The 9,811-nt window shown below is 39.9% G+C and overlaps 1 non-coding gene across 1 annotated transcript; it reads left to right on the top strand.

Annotated features, from left to right (window-relative positions):
* Nucleotides 1–3,015: 3,015 nt before the first annotated feature.
* Nucleotides 3,016–3,153, top strand: LOC119931099. Its single transcript, XR_005451962.1, has one exon. It is a non-coding gene; the product is annotated as a small nucleolar RNA SNORA7 (small nucleolar RNA).
* Nucleotides 3,154–9,811: the final 6,658 nt, after the last annotated feature.

A 9,811-nucleotide genomic window follows, 5' to 3' on the forward strand; every position in this document is an offset into this window, starting at 1 on the left:
AACAATGCAGGCAGAGACATTCATGAATGGAAATTCAGAAAATTCACTGTTAGGCATACCTGTGGACTGGTTAGTCACATAAAATTTGTTCTCTAGGAATCAGGACTTTCCAGCAGGGCCATTGGCATAATCACCCAGAGGGTAGGAGGAGTAATAGTAGTAGCAGTAGTAGTAGTAATAGTAATACTATTTATTAAGCCCTTCTTGTTTGCAGACCACTGACTAAGCCAGCTTGAGAGAGTACGGTATAACCAAGTAATGGACACATTCCCTTCCCATAATGAGTTTACAATCTAGAGGGGGAGACCGACATTAATATAAATAAATTACAGATATATACGTAAGTGATGTGGGGCTGGAAGGGGAGATGAATAAAGGAAGCAAGGCAGCGTGACTCAAAGGGGAGTGGGAGAAGAGGAACAGAAGACTTAGGGAAGGTCTCTCTTTATTGCTGTATTGTACTTTTCTAAGCGCTTAATACAATGCTCTGCACACAGTAAGCACTCGATAAATTCTACTATATTTACTATATCTACTTACTATTTACATCTACTATAAATGGTACTAAACATGGTCCCTGCCCTTCATGAGACTTACGGGAGATCAAGCAAAGTCCTTCAGGAAGTTCTAGGGTGAAAGAGGAATTTTGATGATCAGAAGTGACAATAAACTGTAACCAGAGCTCACTAATTAAAGCAGAGTTTAAAATGTTTGCTAACTAGATTAGCAAATTGTATGCAAATACCCCAGGGGAGAGGAAGATGAACATTTTGTACACCTCTTCTCCACTAGGGATTTTTTCAGTGGTATTAGGGCTTTCTATGATGCAAGATTGTTATATAGAACCTAGCTTTATCCAACATGGGGCCCATAATTTAAGATTGTGGTACAGCAGGTATCTTATTCCTATTTAACAGGAGAGAAAATTGAGGCATGGAAAGATTAAGTGGCTTTCTCAGTGTCATCATGCTGGCCAGTGGAGAGCTGGACTTGCTAATTTTTAGATATCCTATTTTGTATGGTCCTGAAAACAGAAAGTTTTATAGTTTATTTAGATGATTATTCTGTTGACCTTTCTAGTTCATCTGATTCTATTTTTAGTTTTCTAGCATGATGAAATCAAGTACATTTTTCATCTGAGAACCTTATTTTAACTTTCCTTCATAAAAGGTGAATCATTGCACAAGCGTAGAAAAGTCAAGACACACTGTACCCCTCCATTATGTTTGCTGACTTCAGCTCCCGGCACTGTCTTTATCTGGGCCTCTGTCAAGATCTTCTTGAAAGTTTTGGTGCAAAAACAGCCTATACTTTCTTGATTGCTTTTTGCACCAAGCTGGTGTGCAATTGACTCCCACCTTTCAGAGATAAGGCCGCGTTTGATTGCACCCTGAAATTGATTCCTCCTTTGGTTATGCTATTTCAGTTCCCCTGGCAGGAAGGATAATCTGTCACAAATTATCTTCACAGATGTCACCCAATGAAGATGTGTTGAGGGGAGCATAACTTCAATTGCAGTAGTTTCCTTTCATTCCAGAAGTTCATTGTTTGTCATCATGCCTTGACACTTGATGTTGAGAGTGGCAAGTGATACTGATGAAACTCCTCAAGGAGCTGGATGTAGCATTAGAGTATGCTTTCAGTCCTCTGGGAAACTTCCAAAACCAGTAACCATGTTGCTTGTTGCATCTGTCAGGATGGCTACAAAAATAAATCAAACAGGACTGCACCTACTACAAACCCTGCTTCATCTCCATGAGACTGGGGAATAGATCAGAATACTCATCTAAGACTTTATCAGCCATGCCATCCTGGGATAATATTAGGAACTTAATAAATTCTCAGCCGGTTCAAATTTACCAAAGTCATTACCAGCATCCGAAGAAGCAGCGTTACCTAGTGGAAAGAACACAAGACTGGCAGTCGGGGGACCTGGGTTCTGATCCCAGCTCTACCAAGCTTCCTGTGTGACCTTGGAAAAGTCACTTAACTTCGCTGTGCCTCAGTTTCCTCATATTTAAATTGGAGATTCAATACCTGTCCTCCCTCCCTCTTAGATTGAGAGCCTCATGTTGCACAGGGAGTGTTCTACCCTAGTGGTTAGTACAATGTCAAGCAAATAGTAAGCACTTAACAAGTACCACAATTATTGTTTATATCGTTATCCAATATACTGATGGCAATCAAATACATTCTTAAGGCCTCTGAAAACTGCAGAGGTATTAAGACTATTCATTTCACTTTTATCTCACATGCTTCAAAGATTATATCCATTGACCCACATTATCATCTTAGAACAGTGATTTGCACACAATTTACCACTCTCGATTGATTGAATGAATGAATCTGAGGTCACATTGCAATTCCAGTAGCCTGCAGTCAACAATGATCTTCATTAACCAGTCCAGAACAATTCTTGACTAGATCTTGACATGGAGAGCAGAGAGATCATTGTTAATCTAAGTAATATATATTTGAAAAGCATTTATTTTGTCCAAGGCCCTGTCCTAAGGATTGGGTAAAGATGATACTTTATGGGTGGTCCTTGACCTCTCAGATGGCATTTGAGAGAGGGAACTGATGACAGACACAAAAAGAAAGAAATAATGTGATTTAAAATGGCAGAATCATAAATTAACAATTATAACAACATCTTCAGAACACTGCAACTAAAACGAACAGTTCGTCAAGTTACTTTACTTCTCTGTGCCTCAATTACCTCACCTGTTAAGTGGGGATTCAGTATCAGTTTTCCTTCCGAACTAGAGTGTGAGCCCCCTGTGGGGTAGGGGCTGTGTCCAATCTGATTACCTTAACTCTACCTTGTCTCGTCTCTACAGTGCTTGGAACAGAGTGAGTGATTAACAACTTCCACAGTCATTATTAATCATAGCTCCAGAAAGCAACATCCTTCATTGTGGTCATGACCTGTCCTTTCATTCATTGGTCGGAAAAGCTTGATTGCAACTGACCAAGCTCAGCAGGTTGGAATTTCATGTCAAGCAGGATAGGGGACCCCTCTCAGGGTCACAACTGGAGAGTTTCCAGTACTCTGCCAGTCACAACTATAGGACGGAGAGTCAAGCAGAGGCATACCCATTCCATTCCTAGCTTGGGCAGTAGCTAGTGAGTGGAAGACAATCTGATACAAGTCAAACCTCACCTGTGCTGGGCAGCAGCAGCATGGGAGAGAATTGAGGTCAGAGATTAGTTTACTGCACGGAAGGAGGCAATGGTAAACCACTTCCATATTTTTATCAGGAAAACTCTATGGATACACTATCAGAACGATTGCAGATGAAAGTGGGACATTCTGGAAGAGATGTGTCTATGGCGTCGCTATGGGTCAGATACGACTCGAAACCATAAGACAGCAACAGGGTAGCGGAGGTGCCAAGTGGCTCTAAGATTCTCTCCTTGCCTGCATTGAGATAGGAATGATCTTCACTCTTCATAGATGCTGTGGTAGTGCGCTTAGGACTATAAAGCTTCTTAAGAGAGGTATAGAAGACTTGGCTTTGGAAGCAGTAAGCAGAGTTTGGATCCCTTCAAGTTTTTCCACACCTCTGTTAAATACGATTGATTGAATGAATGAATGAATGAATACGCACTTCCGCGTATCAAATTTCATGCTGATAGAGCTTACTAAAAATCTCACTTTAACCAGCATCACGAAAGCCTGCAAAGTGTTGTTAATTACTAGTTTTGCTCCAGTTTTTTTTATTTATAGATTATTTTCACTGTATCAATCTTGGAGGATTTGTCTGGCTTGGAATTTACCTTATAACAGACTTGTGGAGAAGTGTCCATTCATTGTTTAGGTTGAAATTTGAAGGCAGTTATTTGGCCTGAATTCCTTGGAGTTATCTTTGTTCTCCAGAAAACTAAACTTGGTTTGGAGACCCTTTTTCAATGTAATTGCTATGTTGTCAGTGTGATTTTGGAGCATACTAGATGATAGCTTTACCTATGCTGGAGCTTTACCCATGCTTAGATACCAAGACCCGTACATCTTTTAGAATATCAAACTTGGGACTGGAAAATTAACAACAATGGTCTTCTCATACTCAGTGAAGAAAGGCATCCTTGATACACTCACAATTTAAATAATAACGTCTCTACACCTGTATTGGAGTATGGCATTTTAGTATGCTCACTGCACAAGTTATTCCAACTTCTCAGTCTCATGATTTCTCAGCTACAAAATGAGTTTTTCATATGGGAGTTATAAGAGTCTCCCAGGGAACATGTCTACCAACTCTGTTGTATTGTAGTCTCCCAAGCATTGAGTACTGTACCCCACATTCAGTAAGCACTCAATAAATGCAATTGATTGATTTTATCAAGAACATTGGAGAAGCCTTGGTCTTGAGACTTAAGAATGGAGAGCAAGTGCAGAGAAATTGATGGCTTGTGCTAAATGATCCAGGCAGCAGAGTGAAATATGGACTGGCCACTCATCTTCTGATCGGGTCACGGAGTGCAATAATCAAGTGAGTAGACAGGAGAGCAGCACATTGCAAAGTGTATTTGCAGTCTTCAAGCACATTAACCACCACACGGCAGAGCCTCAGTCTCCTTAGTCCCATAGGAACATTCTTTCCACTGTTCCAGCAGAAAAGGCTATAAAGTCCTATTAAATAACACAAAGTCCAAATAAAAAGCATGACCATAGCTATCAGAAACCCCAGAGAACAGAATGAAAAAAAAATAAAAACATACATTCCTCGGAAAAGTCTGTTTAGTTTTATTATGCACGTACTGTATTTACTTGCAGACTTGTATCTACTGAATAATTTTGTATTTACTTGCAGACTTGTATCCACGGAATAATTTCCCCACCTTGATTTCTGAGGTGGAAATAATATTTTATTTTTGCACCACATAATTAAAATATTGATAGCGATGTGAGCTGGATAGGAAGTGAAGGATCAGAACACTCTAATGTCTCAGAACTAGCTCCCACCAGGAGAGAGGAGTTTTTTCACCGAGACATGTGAACTCTAGGACTCAAAGAGGAGAAGGAAGTGGCAGAGAGGGGGATGGGGACCATAATTCATTGCCTATTATATGGATCAGTTGGGAGCCTGCAATAGAAGTAAGAGAAGCAGTCTCATGCATTCAATCATTCATTCAATTGTATTTATTGAGTGCTTACTGTGTGCAGAGCACTGTACTAAGCACATGGTAGAGTACAATAAAACAATAAACAGACACATTCCCTGCCAACAGTAAGTTTACAGTCTAGAGGGGGAGGCAGAAATTAATGTAAATAAATGACAAATATGTACTTATGTGTTGTGGGGCTGTGAGTGGGGTTGAATAAAGGGAACAAGTCAGTGTGATGCAGAAGGGAGTGGGAGAAGAGGAAAGGAGGGCTTAGTTAAGGAAGGTCTCCTGGAGATGTGCCTTCAATAAGGCTTTGAAGGAGGGGAGAGTAATTGCCTGTTGGATTTGTGGAGGGAGGGCATTCCAGGCCAGAGGCAGGACGTGGGCCAGGGGTCAGTGGCAAGATATACGAGATCATGATACAGTGAGAAAGTTGGCATTAGAAGAGTGAAATGTGAGGGCTGGGTTGTAGTAGAAGAGTAGCGAGGTGAGGTAGGAGGGGGCAAGTGATTGAGTGCTTTAAAGCCAAGGGTGAGGAGCTTTTCTTTGATGTGGAGGAGAATGGGCAACCACTGAAGTGTTTTAGGGATGGGGAAACATGTCCTGCATGTTTTTGTAGAAAAATGATCCAGGCAGCAGAGTGAAATATGGACTGGAGAGGGGAGAGTCAGGAGGCTGGGAGGTCAGCAAGGAGGCTGATACAATAATCAAGGTGGGAGAGAATAAGTGATTGGATTAATGCGGTATCAGTTTGTATGGAGAGGAATGGGTGGATTTTAGCAGTGTCGGGAAGGTGGAACCTACAAGATTTAGTGATCGTCTTCTTACTATTCTTTTTCTTCCTCCTTCCTTTCCTGCTCTGTTTTTTATTACTTTTACTCCCCCAAAACATGCAAAAAATCAGGGCAATGATGAGAGTAAGTATTGCATTTAAGAATAATAATGATAATGGTAGTTGTTAAGCACTTTCTATGTGCTACTCACTTTACTAAGTGCTGGGGTAGATATAAGGTAAAGTTTTGCTATAGCATGTTTTGGCTAGACCAGTGCTAGGTAATTGGGGGTGTTTGTCAACAACTTGAAGCTGTTTTGGTTCAGGATTTCACAGTATGGGAAGAAACATCTGTGTATACGTGAAGCATGGAACATGTGACCATTACAGCAGCAATTTTCCTTAATATGAGGTTTTGCAAGAATGCAATGTTTTTCTTTCACATTTAATCTAAAGATATCTAAAGACCTTGAAACCTTCACCATGACCAGAAGGTTTTTTTATTCCTTCTAATTTGGTATTAATGTGAAAGCCTAAAAAAAATGGCTTTGCACTTTGTGAGGTTTCATGAGGTGCTTTCAAGTAGATTTTATTAAGTACAGTTAGAATGGCAGCACATGGCTGTATGGCAGGTTAATGAGCCAAAGGGGAATAAAAAACATATTCTAGTTAGAAACAATTTTTAACATATCTGACACTTTGAGAGGAAAATATGCTTGGTTCAATGTGGTCAGTGCATTGTCCTCAATAATCATATTCTATGTTTATGCCAGATTGAACACAAATATGCAGTAATATCCTAAACTGTAAGCTTGCTATGGACAGGAAATGTGTCTGCTAATGAAGTCTTATTGCACTTTTCCAAATACTTAGTACAGTGCTCTGTACGTAGTAAGTGCTCAAAAAATACCATGGTGTGATTGATTGATGACATATAGGGCACAGTGCTATTTCAAATTGAGATCTGGAGAAGTGTTGTGGTGTAGTGGATAGAGCACGGGCCTTGGAGTGAGAAGGTCATGGGTTCTAATCCCAGGTGGGCCACATGTCTGCTGTGTGGCCTTGGGCAAGAATTTTCACTTCTCTGTGCCTCAGTTACTGCATCTGTAAAATGGGGATTAAGACTCTGAGCCCTATGTGGGATAGGGACTGTGTCCAACCCATTTTGCTGGTGTCATCCCCAGCGCTTAGTACATTGAATGGCACAAAATAAGCATTTAACAAATACCACTGTTATTATTATTATTAAACAGTCTAATGTACTGACTCTTTTAATGTCCCTCTGCCCTTCCAAAAGGAAATTTATTCAGTCACATTTCTTGAGCACTTACTACATGCAGAGCATTATACTAAGTACTTGGGAGACCACAATATAACAATCAACATATATTTCCTGCCCACAGCAAGCTTACAGTCTGGATTTTAAAAACTAGGAGAGGTTTCTGGAGGCTGAATATTGTGCAACTTCACTGCGCATTACACTGGAGATTTTAATAGAGGAATTATACTGAAATAATAATGAGATTCTAGATTTCTCAACTTTTGAATAAAATCACCAAATTTGTCTCTGCCCACCTTTGTCATCATTAGTATTTATTGTACTCCTATTATATGCCAAGCTTTGTGCTGAAGTGGCTTGGGAGCATACGATAAAAGAAGATTCAAGGAGCTTTCAATTACAGGGAAGCAGTATGGCCTAGTGGAAAGAGCATAGATAAGCCTGGGAGTTAAGGGACCTGGGTTCTAATCTGGGTTCCACCAATTGTCTGCTGCATGAACTTGGGCAAGCCACGTAACGTTTCCTCTGTAAATATGTAAAATGGAGATTAATAACAACAATAATGTTATTATTAACAATATTAATAACAAGAATAATAATGATGGCATTTTCTAGACTGTGAGCCCACTGTTGGGCAGGGACCGTCTCTATATGTTGCCAACTTGTACTTCCCAAGCGCTTAGTACAGTGCTCTGCACACTGTAAGTGCTCAATAAATACGATTGAATGAATGAATGAATGAATTTGTTAAGCGCTTACTATGTGTGAAGCACTGTTCTAAGTGCTGGGGGGGGATACAAGGTGATTAGGTTGTCCCACGAAGGGCTCACAGTTTTAATCCCCATTTTACAGATGAAATAACTGAGGCACAGAGAAGTCAAGTGACTTGCCCAAGGTCACATAGCTGATAAGTGGCAGAGCTGGAATTAGAACCCACATCCTCTGGCTCCCAAGCCCATGCTTTTTCCACTATGCCACGCTACTTCTTGAGCCCCACGTGGGACAGGGACTGTGACCAACCTGATTATCTTATATCTACCCTTGTGCTTAGGACAATTTATGACACACAGCACTTAACAAATACCACATCCACATGTACCAAAAAAATTACTAGTGTAAGTGACTGATACACACAGAGTAAAACTGAAAAGCTGTAAAAATTAAAATTGAGCACAGATGAGTAGATGAAGTAAACATATGCACAAGAGACTTTCTAATTTACATCTGCATGTCATTTCCCAGCACTTAGTGTAGTATTCTGCACATAGTAAGGGATTAGTAAATATCGTTACTACTCTGGGTGTTGAGTGGTTAATTGAATCACATGAGCAAGAAGGTGGGGTGTGCCTCTGAAACAGGTGTGCTTTGCACATAGTAAGTGCTTAATAAATGCCATAATCATTATTATTATACTATATAGAAGGCTTTGAAGGTGGGGAGAGGTACAGTTTGACAGAGTGGAGTACGGTTGGGCTTAGGGAGGGAGAATCCGTGCAAAGTGGGTCAGAGAAGAGAGAATGTTTGAATGTTCATTCAGAAGAAACCAAGACTGTGAGTTAGGGTGTAGCTGAGGAGAGCAGTGGAAAAATAAGACAAATGAAGCTGACGGAGAGCTTTTAAGCTGATGGTGATGAGTCTGTTTGACATGAAGAGACGAAGGAGGAGGGGAACAGCATTTGTGAAAGAAGATCTGAGGAACTGACAGTAGGGGAGATTGAAGGGCAGACTGAAGGCACATATGGTAACCCAGCCTGGAGCTGGTGGAGGCTATAAGGATGGAGAAGAAGGAAAATATTGTGGAGAAAAAATGAGTAGGACTTTAGAGGGGATCCAAATGTGGGAGATGAGAGACTGAGCATAGGCAAAGATAACACCAAGCTTGTGAACTTCTGTGATAGAGAGGATGGTTCAGTTTCTGGCTGTGATAAGAAAGGCAAAAAGAAGAGTCAGTTTAGGTGGGAAGATGAAATGTTCAGATTTCACCATATTGAAATTGAAGTCTTGGAGGCTCATTCCTGTGGAGATGTTCTGAAGGCTGGAGGAAATGGGAAATCATAAAATAGATAGATGGAAGGCTGGGGCTGGCGAGATAGATTTGGGAACCATCCATATAAAAATCAGACCTGAACTCATGTAAGTGGAGCAGGTGACCAGGTCCTGAAATTGAGAAAAACATTCAACAGGCACACTTACACTTAAATAAATTATTTAAAGGAAATATTTGAATAATCCATAATTATCTTTCATGCACCACAGGTTAATATTTAAAAGAAGAATAGAGTTTATTTTTGTCTACTATTTTAAGCAATGTATTACATTAACATATAGTGGGATCAGATGAGAATAGAAATGATTAGAAAAATGATGAGATTACCATTTTGATGTTCACGAGATAGGAGGAGAAAAAAAAGGATGCGTTCATGACGTAAATAATTCATGACATCCAGACATTCTACAAGAGAATATGTAACAAGTAAATTGATTTGGTAAGCAAAACATCTACCAATTTTTAAGTTATTTTTACTACAAACTTAGATTTCTCAAGAAAATAAAGCTACAGCTGCTTTGTCCTTGCTCAATCATATGACTTCTGTCTATGCTTTAATTTTTAAATTCATTCATTCAATTGTATTTATTGAGTGCTTACTGTG

Source organism: Tachyglossus aculeatus, chromosome 7 (assembly GCF_015852505.1).
Source record: "Tachyglossus aculeatus isolate mTacAcu1 chromosome 7, mTacAcu1.pri, whole genome shotgun sequence".
In the NCBI taxonomy this organism is placed as follows: Eukaryota; Metazoa; Chordata; class Mammalia; order Monotremata; family Tachyglossidae; genus Tachyglossus; species Tachyglossus aculeatus.